The sequence below is a fragment of the Canis aureus genome, chromosome 31 (assembly GCF_053574225.1).
Source record: "Canis aureus isolate CA01 chromosome 31, VMU_Caureus_v.1.0, whole genome shotgun sequence".
Classification (NCBI taxonomy): Eukaryota; Metazoa; Chordata; class Mammalia; order Carnivora; family Canidae; genus Canis; species Canis aureus.
The window spans coordinates 11,365,577-11,385,598 of record NC_135641.1 but is presented as its reverse complement, the minus strand read 5'-3'; the positions used below and the strand labels follow the sequence as shown (position 1 = coordinate 11,385,598).

The 20,022-nt window shown below is 39.5% G+C and overlaps 1 long non-coding RNA gene across 3 annotated transcripts in view; it reads left to right on the top strand.

Moving 5' to 3' along the window:
- The window catches only part of LOC144302349 (uncharacterized), a 56,518-nt gene extending 36,754 nt beyond the window's left edge, over positions 1-19,764 (top strand). For 2 of the 3 annotated variants that reach the window (XR_013369205.1, XR_013369204.1), the window contains 4 exons: positions 865-1,159; positions 13,072-13,368; positions 14,532-14,615; positions 15,055-17,864. This is a non-coding gene — a long non-coding RNA (uncharacterized LOC144302349). Of the gene's footprint in view, positions 1-864; positions 1,160-13,071; positions 13,369-14,531; positions 14,616-15,054; positions 17,865-19,304 lie in introns of those variants that run through there. The other variant, XR_013369206.1, reaches the window with a different exon arrangement.
- Positions 19,765-20,022: the final 258 nt, after the last annotated feature.

The window sequence follows — 20,022 nt, the reverse complement described above, 5'->3', positions numbered from 1 at the left end:
CTGCAATGTGCAAACAAATGTACTCCAAAAGTTCACATGAGAGTTTCTCTTACGCATAATGATTTGGTTGTGAAGTGAACAGAAGCAAGCCCATATAGTTTACAGGGAATTTTGAAGTCCACATTGGGCCTCTTCCATTTGCTCCTTTGGTTTCTTCTTTTTTCCTCTTCTCCTCAGCAAGGAATGTGTGTGTGTGTGTGTGTGTGTGTGTGTGTGTGTGTATGAGAGCACTTGTGGTATGTGTGTGCATGTGGGTTTGTGTGTGCACGTACATCAGGTTGGGTAGAAGATGCAGGAGAAGAATGGGAGGTACTCTGCTCCATGCCCTTGTATCTTAGTTTTAACGACACTGTTTCTTATTTTTGAGAGAAGAGAAGATATAAGAATGGGAATCTGTTTGGAACTGGGAGTGTCTGCAGTGGTCAAAGGAGTAAAGCTGGGGAAAGAGGCACCCTGGCATCCTTTGGATGAAATTGTAATTACCCCGTGAGGAGAGTACAGAAGAGAAACATCCTATTGGGCCTGAATAGCTCAGTGGCCTGCATGTAAATAAATGGCTTACAGTCTATAGATACTATTTTTCCCAAGGAACTTGAGAGATTTGAGCAGCAGTAGACAGGAGCCAACCTATGTGCCATGCGCTGCAGGAAGCAGGGTCGTGCTGAAAAGGCAGCACCCACAAGCAATTGAAATTCAGAAGAATCCAGCTCATTTGCCAGTCTGGATGGAAGCAGATCTCTATGCAGGGAGCTGCCAGCCATTGGCTGCACCATCCCGTCTGGCCTGTGGCTTTCCAAAGTGAGCAGGCCAGATGGCCAGTGCCTCCTCTGGGTGATGAGCTGATTAATCCTTTGGTCTTCACAGGCTGGATTTTCACACAATTCAGAAACCATAAGAAAACTCCCCTGGTGGCAGGGAAAGGTGCTAGAAATCACCTCCCAGCCCAGCGACCTCTTCAAGGACATGATTGAAAGATACACATCAAATGTCTCTCACCAGAAACAAGGAGATGAACATGAATTATTTTCTCGAATGGGATTTAAACCTTCATGGCTGAGCAGATCCTAATTTGCCACAGGACATCTTAAATCTGCCTTTTCTGGAAACATCTTTATGAAAAGTAGGAAAGTGCATGTACGCTTGTTTTAAAATGTTGCAGGTAAGAAATCCTGTTTATGCCTCCATTTCCCAGGGTTCGATATTGTGAGAGACGGGAACGATCCTGCCAGCGCTGTTCAAGTACAAGTCGGCAAAGCATCCTTGTTTAAGGGGAAAAGAACCAATGCAGAGGGTTGAAATTTTTCCCTGAAAAATAGAAGCTGTGACCTAATTGTGAAGTACTGCATCTAAGCAATCTTTTTTCACATCCCTCTAACTCCTGTAAAAAAAAAAAAATACACTATGTCTTCGTAAATCCTATCTAAAATCTATGGATACTAAGATCAAATTAATTGCTTTTCACATAGAAACCTGTGGTTTTTATCTTACATAGCAAGTGAAGAAATGTGGAAAGAGAATGAGCACTAAACCACACTTAGTTTTTCTGAAAAACTAAATGCACCAAACTTCTGTGTTTTTTTTTGGATCTACAGAAGCATCAGTAATAAATGACCCCATCCTCCAGAATTGTCATCAGCTCACCCAGTTTTTAAGTTTTTCTACCACTTGTTCCTCCCCAACCCCATGTTCCCCTTATGTCTTCACACTGCTTCTAGTGTTGTCATGGGGACTCCTGGCTCCATTGACAAGAGGTCCCCATACTCCTCTTCCTTGTCCCTTCCAAAACACAACATCTTAGGCTCAGTTGTGTTAGGCTGCTGTTAGGTGTTCAAATGTTTGTTGATGGACTTAGTAATCAAAATACTAATTGGGCTACTTTCTTTATGACCATGCTTCCATGTATGATTCATATTCAAATAATACGCATGCATTTTCACAAAGGCCTTGAATAGTAATATCACAAAGGGATGTGTGGAACATCAAATGTGGGCAGGAACAGAGTGGATCATAGTTATTAGTAGGACTTAGTGTGACCCTGAGATGATGACATGGACATGGGCTCATATACTGGCTGGAGGGGAGGGGCGTAGCCTAGTAAGGCACAAGCCTGTGGAGACCATATAAGGCTGCTGAGCTGTCACAAGTGGGGTGAAATATCCCATAAGGAAAATAGCACCAACAGCTTGCTTTAACAGAACTCTTCTCAGAGAGCAGTAACAGTGGACAAAAAGAATATTTTAATAAGCTGTTTGCAGTGGGACCTGCTGGTGTGATGGTACAAGATGGCCTGGCCCCTGGCAGCACTTGGATGGCATGGGGGGACAGAGGGTCTTGGTGAGGCAGTTGGGTCCCACCCCTGGTGCCATCTTTCTCTTTCTCTCCACATGGTACCCAGCCCCAAAGTAACAACCACAACATTTTTGCTTCTGTATTTGTCTTTAAGGAATACAACTTTGAAGGGGACTTTGATCTGTTTCTGAAATGGCTGGATCTCAGACTAGCCCTGCAATAAGAGATGGAGAGAGAAACTGAAGATGTAATGCATGGGGATTTCAAATTTTCAAATATGCCAATTTCCTCCCAATTTGCAATCAAAATGCAGGAGGGAAGGACATGGAGCCGCTGAAGCTCGCATTGTGCTTGGTTTCCGCGAACATTGGCTGATTATCACAAGCAGGGAAATTTTTCCTGATTCCAATAAAATCACTTTGGCTTCTGGCCTTTTATACGATAGGCTATGTTATGTAGCAAACTACCAAAGTCCAGAGCAACAAATCTGAGATTCCCCTCTCTTGTCCTGTTCCACTTCCTTCTCCTTCTTCTTTGAAAGGACAAAATAGTCTGTCCTGAGACGGCTTAGGCCATTTCAAAATAATTTGGGTGTATATATAGAGAGTTTTGATTTCAAAGCTTCAAAGCTTCAGATCTGAGGCAGTATATACATATCTCTGGCTACTGGCTCTTCCCCAAAGGTGTGTAATCATTGTCTAGTTTTCCACCTGAAATGAATACACCCCTGCCTTGCACTAGCGCTTACTCTATCCTTTACAGACGAATTTCTGGAGTCTATGAAAGAGCAAGGTAGAGTCTGTCTTGTTCGCTCTCTCACGTTCAGTGTATCACATAGCTCCTGTCATAAAATGTGTGCTCAGTAAGAAGGAATGGGCTACAGGAATAAATAAATGAAAGGTCTCCTCTCTCATACTTCATTCTCTAAATACGTAAATAAAATTGCATAAAAACAGTTATGGTCAGCTTAATAGATTATCACAAAGCAAATATCTATATAATTACCACTCAGGCTATGACGCAGAATTTTGTCAGCCTCCCAGATAAGCACTTGGACCACTTCCTAGTATTGCCTCCCTGCAAAGTTAATTACTATCCTGACTTCTAAATTACCATAGCCTAGTTTATCTCGTTTTGTATTTTATATAAATGGAATCACACATATATTTTCTTCTGTCTCTGATTCACTTTGCTCAGTGTTGTATCTGTCAAAGTCATCTACATAGTCGTGGATTTTATTCTTAAGGAAACATTGTAAGACCTTATCATAATTTAACTTATCCAATACGTTGTTGAAGGATTTTGTTTTGTTTTGTTTTGTTTCCAATTTGAGACTAACTTCTCCTTTTGCTAGGACCAATTTGTTCATGTCTCTTGTTTGCGTGCACACACATTTTATGGGGGCAGAACTAAACTGTGTTATAGAATGTGTATGTTTTCAACTTCGGTGGAGAAATCCAAGTGTTAGCATCATTTTACACTCCTAGGACTTGAGCGTTTCAGCTTCTCTAAACCGTCACTAAAACTTGACATCATATTATTTTGAATTCCAGTTCTTCTGGTAGGTGGAGTGATAGCTCATTGTGGGTTTAATTTGCATCTTCCAGATTGTAATTTAGCTGGAAGACCTTTTTAAGTGTTTATTGACCATTTTGATTTCCTCTTTTACAAAACGCCTGGATAAATTGTTTGCTTGTTTTCCATTGAGATATCCATCTTTTCTCATATTGATTTGTAAGAGGCCTCTTATTTTAAATATGACCTTTCCCAAATTACATATGTTGTAAATATCTTGTCTCACTCTGAGGATTGTCTTTGCTTTCTCAAGCACACAATTTTTATCCATAGATTATGATTAATGAATGAGTCCTGGAAGATTGTTGGGCAGAGATAGATATGCAAAAATCAATTGCATTTCTATTCACTAGTAAAAAAGTTTAAAAATAAAGCTAAGGAAACAATCCCATTTATAATTGCATCAATAATAATAAAATATTTAAGTCTAACAAAAGAAGTGGAAAGCTTATAGCCTGGAAACAACAAATTATTGCTTTAAAGAATTTCAAGAAGTGCGATATAAATAAAAAGACATCCGTATTTATGGATTGGAAAACTTAATATCATCAAGATGACAGTATTCCTCAAATTGATCTAAAGATTCAATGCAATCCAATCAGAATTCCAGCTTGCTTCTTTGTAAAAATTGGAAGGCTTACTTAAAATTATATGAAAATTCCAGGGGCCCATAATAGCCCAAGTGATCTTGAAAAATAAGAACAAATTTGGAAGACTGACACTTTTTTACTTCAGAACTTACTGCAAAGTTACAGTAATCAAGCCAATGTGTACTGGCATAAGATTGGTAAGACTGACATATTGGCATATACATCAATGGTTTAGAAATGAGAGTCCATAAACAAACCTTTACATTCACAACCAACTGGTTTTTTACAAGAGTGTCAAGACCATTCAAGAAAAAATTCTACAAATGATGCTGGAGCAAAAGCATATCCACATACAAACCAAAGGAAGCTGGACAGCTACTTCACACCATATCTAAGTAGTAACTTGAAATGAGTCATACACCTAAATGTAGTAACTACAAGTAGAAAGTCCAAAAGAAAATATAAATTATATCTTAGTAAAATTGTTACATAAAATTGGTAGAACCTAAGAATAGTGAATGTACTTTTTGAAAAGCAAACCATTTGTCAGCAAATGTTATGCACCTGCTGACTAGCTGGCCACGAGAGAGACTGTCACTAAATTCAATCACTAATAACTGTTCAGTGATCAGGATAGCTGCAATTCGTGTATGTTTGTTTCACTGTGTCTTAGCTATGCTTTAGGGCATTGATTAAGGGTTTTGATTAAGGTGTAATGCATTATAATTTTTCCATTAAAAATAATTAGAAGTAAATTTATCATTAGTATTTTTGTATAAAGCTTGTGATTATCGGGGACATATTATCAGCACTAAGCATATGATACTTGGATTTCATTTGTTCCTCTTTTTAAGCTTGGTAATTACATATTGTTTTAGTGGGCTTTTTAGTTGTTTCCTCAGAGATTGCAACCTTCAATATTGACTCATTGATGTCTGCCTTCTCCCTCACAACTTTAACTCCATTACCTTCTGCGTTTTAATTTCAGTCATATTTATATTCCCAGATATTGTTAATATCATTTTTATTATTCAGTACATCTTTAGTTTTACTCATGTGTTTATTCCTCTTATTAATTTTTTCTAGTCTTTCCTTCATCTTTAACTTTCAACTGAAATCATTTTTTCCACCTGAAGGTATTCTAAAATATCACCTGTCTTACAGGTTCATTACTAATGATTTATTTATTTAATTTGTTGTTGTCTGAACTATATACTTCAAACTCGAAGGGATTTATTTTTTGGATGTAAACTGCTAGCTCACTTTTTGTTTTTTGTTTTGTTTTGTTTTGTTTTAATTTATTTTTTATTGGTGTTCAATTTACCAACATACAGAATAACCCCCAGTGCCCGTCACGCATTCACCCCCACCCCCCGCCCTCCTCCCCTTCCACCACCCCTAGTTCGTTTCCCAGAGTTAGCAGTCTTTACGTTCTGTCTGCCTTTCTGATATTTCCCACACATTTCTTCCCCCTTCCCTTATATTCCCTTTCACTATTATTCATATTCCCCAAATGAATGAGAACATATAATGTTTGTCCTTCTCCGATTGACTTACTTCACTCAGCTTTTTTTTTTTTTTTTTTTTACATATCATCGCATTTTCTGCTGATTTGCTTTTGTTCCTGGTACGAAGTGAACTCTGAGTCTTATTGCTTCCTCTTTGACGATGATCTTTTTTTTTTTTCTAGACTATTTCAATATTTTCTTCTTGTGTTTGAGTTTCTTCAACTTTACCCTGAAATTTATGGCTTTCTTTTTATTTGTCTGGTTTGGGAGTTCAGGGTCTTTTACAATTTGTGTCTCTACATTTTCCATTAATTTTTGAAAATTGTCATCCATTCTCTCCTCAAATATTTTTTTTCTGCTTTATATTAAGTTTCCTCTCTGTCTGGGACAATTATATGTATGTTAGATATTTTCACTTACCCTCTCCTTTTTAAAATTGACTTTGCATTCTGTGCTTCATTCTGGATTTTATTTCTGTGTCATCTTTTAACTCCTTCATTTTTTCATTAGCTGTGTCTAATCTGCTACTGATCCATCTAATACATTCTTAACTTTAGTCATTTCAATTTTTATGTCTATGATTTTTATTTTTTCCTCTTAGAGCTTCCAGTTCTTTTTCTCTAGCTTTTTGTTCTTGTGTTTTACATCCTTGCAAATGCAGGTCTGCTTCTATTGTTGTTTTCTTCCTTTTAATTCACGTTATTTGTCTGATTGTGTGTGGGTCATTGTTGATTCAGCGCAAGACATTGTATACAGAACTGTACAAATACCCTTGAGGCCTAGAATAATGATTCTGTCCTCCAGAGAATATTTAATTTTCTAAAAATATTTTATTTAATTATTCATGAGAGATGCAGAGAGAGAGGCAGACACATAGGCAGAAGGAGAAGTAAGCTCCTTGCGGAGAACCCAATGCAGGACTTGATCCCGGGATTCCGAGATCACAATCTGAGCCAAAGGCAGATGCTCCACCACTGAATCATCCAGGCATCCCAAGAATATTTCATTTTTAAATTTAAGTTTTGCTTTTAGCAGGTATTGGCACTAAGATGCTGCCTCACCCTCATTCACTCCCAGGATCCAAAATGATTCGAAACTCTGCTAAGGAATTGCTAAGGCTAACTCATTTCTTTTTTTAAAGTTCACTTTTATCTGGAGATGCCTCCCACAAGCATCATACCTGAAATCTCAATAGCAAGGAAGGACTCCTTTCCACTATCTCTGATATCCGCTGCCCATTTTATTTATACTTCTGTGAGGTTGCCAGAAAAATGGGCTCATAATTTTCGTTTTTTTTTCCTGCTACACATTCTAGAATTTGTAAGATGCCATTAAGTGAAATGATAACCCAAAAGTTTCTTCTCCTGGACCTAACTCTGGGTATATTACCTTATTAGGTCTGTCTTGTATCATCTAGCAGACTTTTTAGATTATGCCCAAGTTTTCTGGTTGTCCTCAGTAGAAGTATCCCTGCACATTTTCTAGTCTAACCTCTATTCATTCTTAAATCCACCTCATTCAGAATTTTCCCACTGTGTCTCCATCAAAACTTCTCTCTATAAAGTCACCAATAGCCTCCATGTCAGAAGCTCTGGTGGACAGTTTCAGGCCTTAGCTTTTTGAATACTCTTAATCATATGATTCTTTTGTCCTCTTCCACCTCTTAAAAATTCCCTGTTGATGTCTTCCTTTCCCAGCTGATCTCTTCTCATTCTGCTTTGCCAGTGTCTCCTCCTCTTCTCAATAATTACACCCTCTCCCTGAGAGAGTTCACCCACTCCAGTGGCTTCAATTAGTGTTTATATATTGATAACCCTTGAAGTTATGTCTCTAGAGAAGCCTTTTCTGTGAGCTCTAGCCTGATGCATAGCTACATAGAAAGTGACTCTATCCAGATACCTCATTAATATCTCAATTTGAATGTGACCAAATGGCATCATCTTTCTCTAAACCTCACAGGTATCCTAATCCCATAGTTCTGCATTGTTGCTCAGTTTGAAAGCCTTGCTGATTATTTCTTCTCAATATTTCTCAAATATACCCATTTTTCCTAGCCCTATTGTTTGCCTCTGCCTTGGACCAAATTAAGCCTATCTAAACTTCCTAAACCAACATTTGTTTTTGCTCCTTTCAACATATTCCCTATTTCTGTTTATCATAGCCAACAAGGGGGCTTCATATCACAGTAACTCAGGTACCCAGATTGACCTGTTCCATCCTGATATGTTCTTGAATGATCACAGGAACAAGGAAAGGAGAGCTTGCCAAACCTCTCAGTGGCTCCTGAAGTGTTTTGCCCCAGAGTGACTTGTGTCACTTCTATTCGGATTCCATTGGCTGAATTGCATCCTGAGCACACCTGACCTCACTATGAAGGATGTATACTCACCCCCAAAATTAGGTGAGCACATATTAGAGTTCACCATATTTCTCTTCTTCTCTCCCTATCCTTCCTTCTCCACAACATTGGCCTAATCAGCTCCTAATTCACATGGTTGTGCAAATATTGCTTCCTCAGAAAGTGTTTCCTGCTTCCATAGATTAGGCCGGTTGCATCATTAAACCGTCGTCCATCACACTAACCTTTACTAACCTTACAACCTCATGTTGTAAGATTCATGAGGGCAGAGTCTGTGTCTGTCTCATTTGCCTCTAACTCCCTTGTATCAAGCCCAGCACCTGGCCTTTAACATGTTTCATTAAATAGCCATTGAATAGATGGATGAATGTTTCCAGGATGCCGAGAGGAGCATTGTATACAATTTAATCAGTGAGCTTGATGGATAGCTGGCAGTTAATCTACCATCAGGAGACAGAAATCACTCCTTTCTGGCTGGGAGAAGGTTGCTACTGATGCTCAGGTAACAAAGACCTATATTTTAATACCACTATGATCATATGCTGGTTAGTTAACTTCTTTGAAAATCTATATACACCCATAAAATGGAAATGCTGCCTGTGCTGGTTAGCTCACGCAGTTGTTGTGAGGATAAAGGCCAGCGTATCATATTATATCTAGCTCATTTTTAAGAGCAGCAACTCAAAAACAGATGTTTTCAGGAAGTTGTGTTTCCTCCCTTTCTCCTTGTTTATCCTTCTTCTTTGTATTTCTGGTTTTTTCATCCCCTCTCCTTCTCCATTATGTGTTTATAACTAACAGGTGAGGTGCTTACTGTTTGAGACTTTGTGGAACCACAATCATGAATCTAGTTTCATCCTCAAGAGTTAAGTACTGTTTTTATCCCTACTTTTAACTGCTGTTATGTGAACAGTGGCCTTACTTGATAATCCTTCACTTTTCTGGGTTTCAGTTGCCATTAAAAATTAGTAGTCAGAATGGCACTATGTCATGTTTTCCTCTGTGTAACAATGATGAAATTTTGTTTATACTGAGATTATAGACCTTCACATAGGAGTTCTACTTCTATAGAACTATAGAACCACCATAACCATTCATAGAGACAGGATGGGCTGGGTTCAAATCCTAGCCCTGTCACCCTATCACTTAATGTTATCTTGGCTAATATGGATCTTGGCTAACTGAAATTACTTTCCAAGTGTCAGTTTCCATTTCTTTTAAATAGGAATGAAAAAAGCTACCTCATCGATTTTTGTTATTGTTGAAGATTATATACCATTGTGTGAAAATGCCTAGCATGATGCATATACACAGTGGGATCTCTCTAAATTACACTTGCTTTAGTATTTACTATATCAGTATATACTTAAGAAGATAGATTAGTTGGGTATAATTCATTAATGTAGACCAGATATTAACCTGTTCAGAATATGGCTAATAATGATAGACCTGGCCTTATATCGCTTTAGTCTAAAGATGGTTTGAGAAAAAGGTCTTTGACAGCTATGATTATACCATCACTCCAAGTTGTTCTGGAAGAAGAAAAACCAACAGTGTTAATATACAATATAAATAATATATAGTAGTATTAGTTATATAATATTAAATATAATATTTTAATAATAGTTAATATTTGTTGAATACCTACAATACTCCAAGCACATTTCTATATAGTTTCTATGTATTAACTCATTCAACTCACACAACTACCTTCTTTTTTTTTTTTTTTTTTGTTTTTTTTTTGTTTTTTTTTTTTTTTTTACACAACTACCTTCTGATGTAGCCTATGCATCTCATTTCTCAGCTGAGGGAACTGAGACATAGGGAGTCTTAGTTACCTGGCGAAATCACACAGCTAGCAAAGTATGGGGGCTGGAGATAATGTCCAAAGCAGCTCTCCTCTGAAATCCAGGATCTAACTCAATGCTGTCAATAGGACTTTCAACAGTAATGGGAATTCCATTTACACACCGCCCTGCATGTTTTCCACTAGCAACAAGTGGCTGTTGTTGAACATTTGGAATGTCACTAGTGCAACTGAGGTACTTTTAAAATTAAATTAAATTAAATTAAATTTTAATAGACACATGTGACTCACAGCTACCATAGTAGTGTAGCTGTCACCTGTATGGTCCATACCACCAGTAAAGTTAAAAACCTCCAAAGCATTCATAATAAAATTATCACAATAAAACATCCGCACTTTTAAAATGAAAAACTTGAGTATCTGTAAGTCCATTCGCTTGAATTAATTATTTGCATTTGTGCTCAATGGAATGTAGCCTAGGCATTTAAAAAAATTCCAGGGGTGCCTGGATAGCTCAGTTTGTTAAGCATCCAACTCTTTTTTCAGCTCAGGTCCTGATCTCAGGGTTGTGAAATGAAGCCCCAAGTCAGGCTTCACACTCAGCAAAGAGTCTTCTTGAGATTTTCTATCTCTCCTTCTGCCCCTGCCCCTCCCCACTCCATGTGTGTGCGCTCTCTCTCTGAAATAAATAAATCTTTAAAAATAAAATAATTTTAAATTCTAGTTTTATTTTTTATTTTTATTTTTTGAAGATTTATTTATTTATTTTAGAGCAAGAGAGCAAGCAGGGATTGGGGCAGAAAGAGAAGAAGATAAGCAGACTCCCCACTGAGAGGGGAGCTTGACGTAGGGCTCAATCCCAGGATCCCAAGAACATGACCTGAGCTGAAACCAAGAGTTGGACACTCATCCAACTGTCCCTCCAGCTTTGTTTAATAAAATAATTTAAGGCCTTAAAATTTGCTCTAAAAAATAAAACTCAAAAAAGTATATAATATAATGCAAATTTACTGCCTTATTACCTGAAAAAAAGAGCTTTGATAAAACATAACATAGACAGAGTTAAATGCATGTGACAGGCCAGAAGAATGTTTTCGTGACCTGTCACAGAAGTAACCTGAACAACATGAAGTGCCAACAAGGAGGAGACCAAAGGAAAACAAAAAAATAAAGGCCATAACAAACACGACTGATGACAGGCAAAAGATAAAGCAACATATTATGAGATCCCTAGCTTCACTAATAAGAAAATGAGCACTTCTATGTAAGTCTTAAGGGCACAGGAAGGCCTGAGTTTGGCCAGCTCCAGGGCAGATGGTGAAGTTGGCTTCTCTTCTTCTTCTTAAAACCTGACCAGTTGAGCCTGGAAATCATGTCCTTGTGTCCCTGGAGCAGTTAAGAGTGTAGTCCCAGAGATTAGTTGGAGAAGACATCTGTTCCTGCCTGCCCACCCCCCAGGCTTGTGATTCAGGGTGGTCCTTTCACACCTCAGACCCTGTCTTCCACCTTGCAAGGATTTGCAAGATACACCCTGCCCCCGATGGCAATACTTGCCAAACCTTGTGTCTGTGCCATGTGGACCATCACTGCAGCACTTTATATAAAAGAAAACATGGTGATGAGCATCTCTACTCTTTTCAGTACCTCTGGCTTTTTTGCTTTATTAGAATTTGTTTCCAAAGAGTTTTAAAAGTGTGTGTGAATTCAGTTTGTCAGACTTATGTGGAAGTGGAAATGTTTGCAAATGGCATTTGTCTGTCATTCATGGATCAATCAACAAATACTCTTGCTTGCTCAAGGCACAGAGCTAGGGGCTATGGAGGAGGATCTGTCAGGATCAGACCAGAGCTAGTTGGGGGAATTCAATATGGATCCCAAAAGGAACGGTATAAGACACATCACTTACATGCTGATTGAGAGACCTTACAAACTGTATTTTATCCAATTACTGATCCCTAAAGTTTTCTGCATTCCCAACCATGGAAATGCATAGAACAGCTAATTTTATTGTTCATATCCTTGTCTTATATTATTTAAATGATCGTTTCTGTCTCTTCAATTAAAATGCAAACTCCACTTCAACTGTATTCTCATTCCGATTTTCAGGGTGAAATGAACTACATGTAGGCTGAAAAGATTTACCTTTTACTTATTTTTTTTTTAATATTTTATTTTAAGTACTCCCCACACCCACGTGGGGCTTGAACTCATGACCCTGAAATATGGACTTTATATGGACTGAGCCAGCCAGGCTCCCAATTTACCTTTTTATTCTTAATAAAAGACTAGGTTTAGAGTTGAAGGATTTCAGATTTTCTTTCTTCTTCATCAACATGCGCTTACTGACCACACAGATGGAAAGTAACTATAAATTTATAGTATGTGTGAGTTTATTGGGTCTAAAAATGTTGTGTCATTATTTATATCTTACTGTAAGAAAGACCTTGTCTGGGGAGAAGAAAAACAGCCTCAGGCTGCCAAACATGGTTGATATAATTATTAGCTAAATAAAGACTGAGGTTTTCTTCCTGCTAGAACATAAATATGAATTTATTATTGCACACTTTCCATGTTTCAGAGTCCCTGAGCATTGTTTGTAGAGTGCTGTCACCAGGCATGCTGGGTGCTTGTCATTTCTCTGGACTCAAGGCCCAGGCATGAGGGCTGTAAAAGGTACCACTCAGGGGCACCTGGTGGCTCAGTCCATTGAGTGTTTGCCTTCAGCTCAGTTCCTGATCTCAGAGTCTTGGAATAGAGTCCTGTGTCCCACTATCTGCTCAGCAAGGAGTCTGCTTCTCCCTCTGCCCCTCCCCGCTCAGATAAATACATTTAAAAAAAATTTTTTTTTAAAGTGCTATCCAGGTTGTCTTTTCACAATCTTTTGAAGACAAATCTCTTTGATCTTGGATGTGAAAGTGAATTGTTTTTCCGCCTTATTTCCAGGGAGAAGACAGAAGACAATGAGAAAGCAAAACAGCAGCCTACAGGGGGATGCTGAATGAACTAAGACATTCATTCTTTTCATGAAAATACAAGTGCCTACTGTCCATTCCATACAATGCATAGTTCCTGGGGTCCAAAGATCAATCACTATAGTAGAATTCCTACCCTCTAGAAGCTCAGAATCTAGAAGAGTCTATTGTGACTTAAGCCAATGACAAAGACTGGTTAAAGTCAACTGGTTGAGTCATTCTGCCACTGGGTTGCTTTATGCATCTTCTCTGGTCGATGCTGCTTGTGGTATGATGATTATCCTACTTTGTGTCCATCCACTCTTTTTTTTAAAATCTTATTTAATTTCAATTCAATTAATTAACATATAATGTATCATTAGTTTCAGAGGTAGAGGTCAGTGATTCATCAGTTGTGTACAACACCCAGTGCTCATCACATCACATGCCCTCCCTAATGCCCGTCGCCCACTTACCTTTTATCCATCTCCCCTCCAGCAACCCTCAGTTGGTCCCTAGCATTCAGTCTTTTCTGGTTTGTCTCCCTCTCTGCTTTTGTCTTATTTTTTTTTTCTCTGCACCCCAGGGTAGACGAATCTGTTTACTATCCCTCAATACTACCCCTCCCCATTGCAGTTCACAGCCCAGGCAGGGGTTGGATCCCATCGTTATCCTGTCTCCACCTGTCTTTCCATCTACTCTGTGGTCCTGCTCTCCTTTCTTGCACAGAGCTGTTCACTCAGCCCTCACTTCTTCAGGGGGATTTGCTCTATATGTGAGTATGGATGGGGTGTATTTGTGCAGGATGTGAGTTTAGGGTCCTCCCGAATAGCCATCCTGGACCCTCCTATGCCCACCCATTTTTGTGCACCTTTCCATTCCCTCTACCCACCTTTCTTTGTATTCATCATTCAATCTTTTATCTCCAGGCTCTTGACCAGCTGGTCAGGCTATTCATCACTGTGTCACTAGTCTTATATATATTCTGCCCTATGGTCACTTCTCTCTCTACACCACGGATGGCCAAAGCTCTGCCCATTTCCTTCTCCCTGTCTTTCACTGTCACCTGAGTGAGGCTATGGTCAGCTTTTGTTATGACCTTGGGGTTCTTTGCCTCTTCGATATAGGGACAGACACGAGGCCAAGGATGGTGCAGGGAGCAGTTAGTGTAAGATTATGCCTGAGCACAAGGAAAACAGCCACAGTAAGAGAGTTACCAGCATCTTCCCCCAGCAAAGGCCAGGGAAAGCTTTAGAAGGGGCTGAGTGGGAAAGGAGTGACATCTAGGCACATAGTGGTGGGGAAATATGGAAAGTTGGGGGCAATTGACAAAACATGCTTTTTCATACATTGTATGTATTCAAGTCTTCACCCCTGGGCATGATTTTTAGCATGATAATGAGGGGAAGGAGGCCCAGTGTGGCTCTAAATGGTCTGGTCTGGTTTTTGCAGGAGCAAGCCAGTTGTAAGTTGCGCCCTGGAGCTTGGTTCAAGCTTGTGGCTTTTGTCTTTCTGAGTACAAGAAACACCTGCAAGGTGGGCTGGGAAGTTGGCTACCTGAGGGGGCCTGTGGTTTTCTGCAAGTTCCTCTCCTGTAAAAGAAGTGCCTAAGAACAGGGATCCCTGGGTGGCGCAGCGGTTTAGCGCCTGCCTTTGGCCCAGGGCGTGATCCTGGAGACCCGGGATCAAATCCCACATTGGGCTCCCGGTGCATGGAGCCTGCTTCTCCCTCTGCCTGTGTCTCTGCCTCTCTCTCTCTCTCTCTCTGTGACTATCATAAATAAATAAATAAAAATAAAAAAAAAAAGAAGTGCCTAAGAACAGAAAAACCGCAAATGGGCGGCAGATTTTTAAAGAACTTTTATTTTGAAATGGGCTAAAATTGTAAGGAGATTAGGGTCCAGGGTGACTTGGTGCCAAGACCAAGTTTTTGTCTTGTGTTTTTGTTTTTGTTTTTTGTTTTTTGTTTTTCCAGGCAGGTGCCTCGGAATCCCTGAGTCTCACTAACAGCTATATTCTGAGCCAGTCTGTGCATCATACCCAGCTTCGGTTCCCACTCTCCTGCCGTACAGAGTATGCCAGAGATCCACAGGGATGACAGGATGATAGTCCCTTCTGAGGAAAGTGCCAGTGTGTTTTACTTCTACTGGAGATAGTTGTATCATGTTAGCCAAAAGCATGCCTTTGTTATCTTTATTTGAAAATGGATTGTGGGTTAGAGAAATGCACATGACTGCCACATTGGCAAGGGGTGGACTGTGGGAGACCTGACAGTGTCCCTTTGGCTGGACTGGAAAACGTTTCCCAGAGTTCCCTTCCAGGAAATTCCCAGTACGGTGAGGCATGAAGGGTGTTTTTGTGCACAATCTGGAGGGTAGGAGTCAAGTGGCAATCATTTTGCCCTTATGCTGGAAGTTCAGGGCAGGTACTTGTGTTGGCACATGCAGGTTTTGAAGCATGTGCACACACACATTGCTACTTACCTCCTAGCTCAGCTCATGCATGTGAGGAAGAAGTAAGGGCTGTATCTGCTCTTTGGGTTCATCCTTGTGGGTTCATCTGTTTTTCTTGACTAATATGTAAGTGTCCTATTGCTGTATAACAATTTACCAAAATTTCATGATTTAAAACAACATGAATTTATTATTTCACAGTTCTGGAGATCAGAATTCCAAAATACATCTCACCTGAACTAAAGTCAAGGAGTCACCAGGGCTGTGTTTCTTTCTGGAGGTTCTAGGGGTGAATCCACTTTCTTGCCTTTCACAGCTTCTAAAGCTGCTTCATGTCTTCCTAGGCATGTGGCCACCTTCTTCTACCTTAAAAACCATCAATATCACCACATCTGTCTCTGATCAAGGCTGAAAAAGAGCCTCTGCTTTTCTGTGCTTACATTTGGTGCATCCAGATGATCCAGATGGTCTCTCCACTTCAAGACCCCTACTCTTAATCATATCTACAAATACCCTTTTCCTTGTAATGTGACATATTCAGAGTTCTGGGGATTTGGATAGGGGTATCTATGGGGGCTGTTACTCTGCCCACCACAGCTGGCTCATCCACCATTGCCCCACCATCAAACAACACTTCTTTGTCAAGATGCCTACCCAAACATGGCCTCCTCCATGTCTTTCAGGCCTGTTCTCCCCCTATAAACTTCGATTCTTTATTGCTACTCCTCCAGCACCCTAAACTCAACATGTATGAAGCAATGCATCTTCCTGCCTGGCTCATTGTCCCTTCTGATGCGAGTCTTCTCCTGTCTGAGTCTGTATGTTGCTCCTTTTCCTAAAGATGCATCTGATCAGCTTGCAGTACTATACATAACAAAATAGAATAAATCAATAGATAAGCAGGAAGGATTAATTGTAAGATATGGGCAGAAAAGTAAAGCAAGAAGGAGGTAAGGCTAGTGCACAGTATTGTCTCTGAAGTAATGTTCAAACACCAACATAGGCTCACAGGTATGGCTCTGAGTTTCCTTGATGTCAGAGCAGAGTAAATTAGGATCATTCACAAGAATTTTTTTAAATCATTTTTGGCAGCAATTTTTATTTTTATTTTTTTATGATTTATTCCAAATACCTCCAAACTATAATATGGACTAAAGCCAAAGTGTTCCTAAAATCCCATCTCTCCCATCTTGGTCTTTGAACACATCAGGGTAACTCCAGCCTTGTACCTTTGCATTATCTTGTTCCTTATCCCGGGGCACCTTTGCCCACAATCCACACTGCCTGCTTCTTCTTTTCCTTTGGTGATTGGCTTACAGGCCACTTACCCTGCACTTTCCACTTCTCTTATACTGAGTTACTTTTCTAGGCCACTATTATTGACATACTATGTATTCAGTTCGGCCACCCCCATTGGAGGATTCCTAACAAGATACACACGGCAGCCCACATCCCATATGTGTAAATGTCTTCAAGTTAGAAGTCAACCTAACAAAAAGTTAAATGAAATATGTTCTGCTATCCTTTCTGACAAGTGTATCATTTTAATGAACAAATTAAAAATATGGTTTTGAAATCGCTGAAAGTCATTCAAAATGAAAGGCAACTGAAGTGATTGAGCACTACTCACATCTGGGTGTTCTGTTCATGGACCATGCACATTGTATTAGTAATAAAATAACATACACATATATAATTTGTAAACTACTATACGTTTATTCCATGTGATTTATTTTTCTTTTTTCTTTTTTTAGAAAGATTTTATTTTATTTTATTATTCATGAAAGACAGAGAGAGAGAGGCAGAGACACAGGCAGAGGGAGAAGCAGGCTCTATGCAGAGATCCCGACATGGGACTCCATCCCGGGTGTCCAGGATCACGCCCTGGGCTGAAGGCGGTGCTAAACCGCGGAGCCACCCAGGCTGCCCTATTTTTCTTTAAATATAGTTTTAACGAAACTGATATTCTGTAGACAGAAATGATTCAAATAATTAAACAGTAAACTATCATTACATTTGAAATGTACTTTAAAAAGTCCACTCAAGGGGTCCCTGGGTGGTTCAGTGGTTGAGTGTCTGTCTGCCTATGGCACAGGGTGTGATCCCGGAGTCCCAGGATGAGTCCCACATCGGCCTCTTTGTATGGAGCCTGCTTCTTCTCCCTCTACCTGTGTCTCTGCTTCTCTTTCTGTGTCTCTCATGAATAAATAAATAATCTTTAAAAAATAAAAAGTCCACTAAAGAAAATATAAAAATTTTGAATAATTAAAATTATTTCCAATTTTAGTTTATAAATTCTATTCTATTTGAAATATCCAAAATTATCTGTTAGAATGAAAAGGTAAAAATACAAATTATAATGAACAATTCATAATTTAAATTAGAAAATCCGTAATGTCTATTTCTTCAGTTTTGTAAGAAATTTATTGAATCTCATCACATATATTTAGATAAGTGTGACTACTTTTTGTCACCAAAGTCAGGATTAGGTTTTGTTCCTGGGTTCACATCCTGACTTAGAAATACACAAATACAACAGGGGACTCCCAGCCACCAAAGCAACAGGTGTGAGAACCAACCCTGGTTTGTTAGATGAAAGCCAGGAACAAAAGGGAAATACAAGAGGACACAAAGCACAGCTGGGAACATACCTCCTCAGGGAAGAGTCTGTGACATTTATGATATAGGAGGGGAAGATTTTGATACAGTGGTAACAACTGTGTTCCCCTCTTTCTCAGATATTTCTGCCATTCAGAGCCCCCCCCCCCCCACTCTGAAGCCAGTCTCTGTTCACTGCTGCCCTTATTTTATTATCTCACTCACCAATTCCAGAAGTGGCTTTCCTTCACTTCCTTGCTCCTCACACAAGAGGGAAAGTCAGCTTGGCGAGGGACGTGGCCTTGCCTATCTTGGCCACTGCTCAGCCAGGCATGAGCTCCAAGTCAGGAACAATGTGTACTCATCTCCATGCAGATCACACATTTAGTTTTTATTAAAATCTTCAAGGTGAGTCTTTTCATTTGGCATGTGAGAAAATGGAAGTGCAGAGAGCCTACAAAGTTATAGGTGATGGAGCAAGGACCTGAGTCCAAACCTGGCTGACCTCACAGCCTGTGCCTGCATAGCAGAGACCAGGGCTGTGTCTTTAAGGAGTTGACGTGAATAGCCACAGCTAGGACGGATTGCCCTTCCTATGTGTTCTTGCTGCTTTCAGCTTCTTTCTGGATAATTTCGTCATTGTAATCAGGAAATCACCCCTAATTCAGGAGGATCTGCTTATCTTCTCTGGTGCCCTTTCTTCTCCTATAAACTCTTTGGGAGCGCAAATGAGTGTGATGTTCAGAACATGCATGTTGCATGATCTAGAACTGGGTTTTTTTCCTTTTATAGCGAAGATCTCTTTGTAGTACTGGCTTTACTTGCCTATACCAACACTTGTGCCAAGATAGGTGAGCATTTTAATACCAAGCCATCCACCTCTTGTGAACTCGGACATTGCAGTCCAGACACTTCAAAAAAGGGGTTGTTCTTGACTGGCTTATCAATTAAGGAGTAAAGTGTTGGGTTTGTTGAGAATCATCTGCTGACTTTAACCAAAATGAAACCCCAGTAGTCACTTAGAGCCAGGACTGAATTTACAAGAGAGCAGTGACTGGATTGACAATTCAGTGGGTATATTGCAGGATCAACTCTGCTGGGCGTGGTCCTGGGGGCTGCAGGTGCAGACTTGGACCCATGGTCTTGTGTCCTTAAGATGCTCATTTTCTCATAGGAAAGAAAGACAAACAGATACAAGACCAGAAGAAAATGGCAAGCATTATTTGTTTTTCATCTTTGTTTCTTCAGCACCCACCACCCTTCTGGTGCAAAGCGACCATTTACTGAATCAAATAGGATGCAAGAATTACTAAACCACACATGTATTATTTTGCAAAGAACAAGCTAAATTCACAGGATTTCAACTACTCGTGTTATACCACAATAGAACATGATTTCCAGGGAAAATTTTTACTGTTTTCATATAATAAATACATATTATTTTTTACTATTATAAGATAGCTGAATTTTTTTATCTTCCCCACATTAGAACTTTTCAAATCCATTTTTCCCATATTATAGGCTATCAAAAACAGAGAGTAAGCCTGTAATTTATATTTTTTGTAAATTCCTACACATACTAATGATGGGCCAGTTCAATTACACATACAACCAACAGCATTTCAATTTCAGATGCATGTTGTTATCTGAGTGTCAAGATTAAATAAAAACTGGTTACCAAAACAAAACAAAAAACACCTGGTTACATTTCTCAGTTCCCTGCAGTGAAGTTAACCATTTGAAGAAGACGTTGGAGTCTAACCTCAGGCCATGTGTCTTAGCTGTCAGCAAGGTTGCCCTGATGAGATTCTCTCCTTGCCATGTGTCTGCTAGCCAAGATCCCTACAACAGTCATCCTAAAAGGAGGGGATTTGGGGGGATCATTAGAGGGA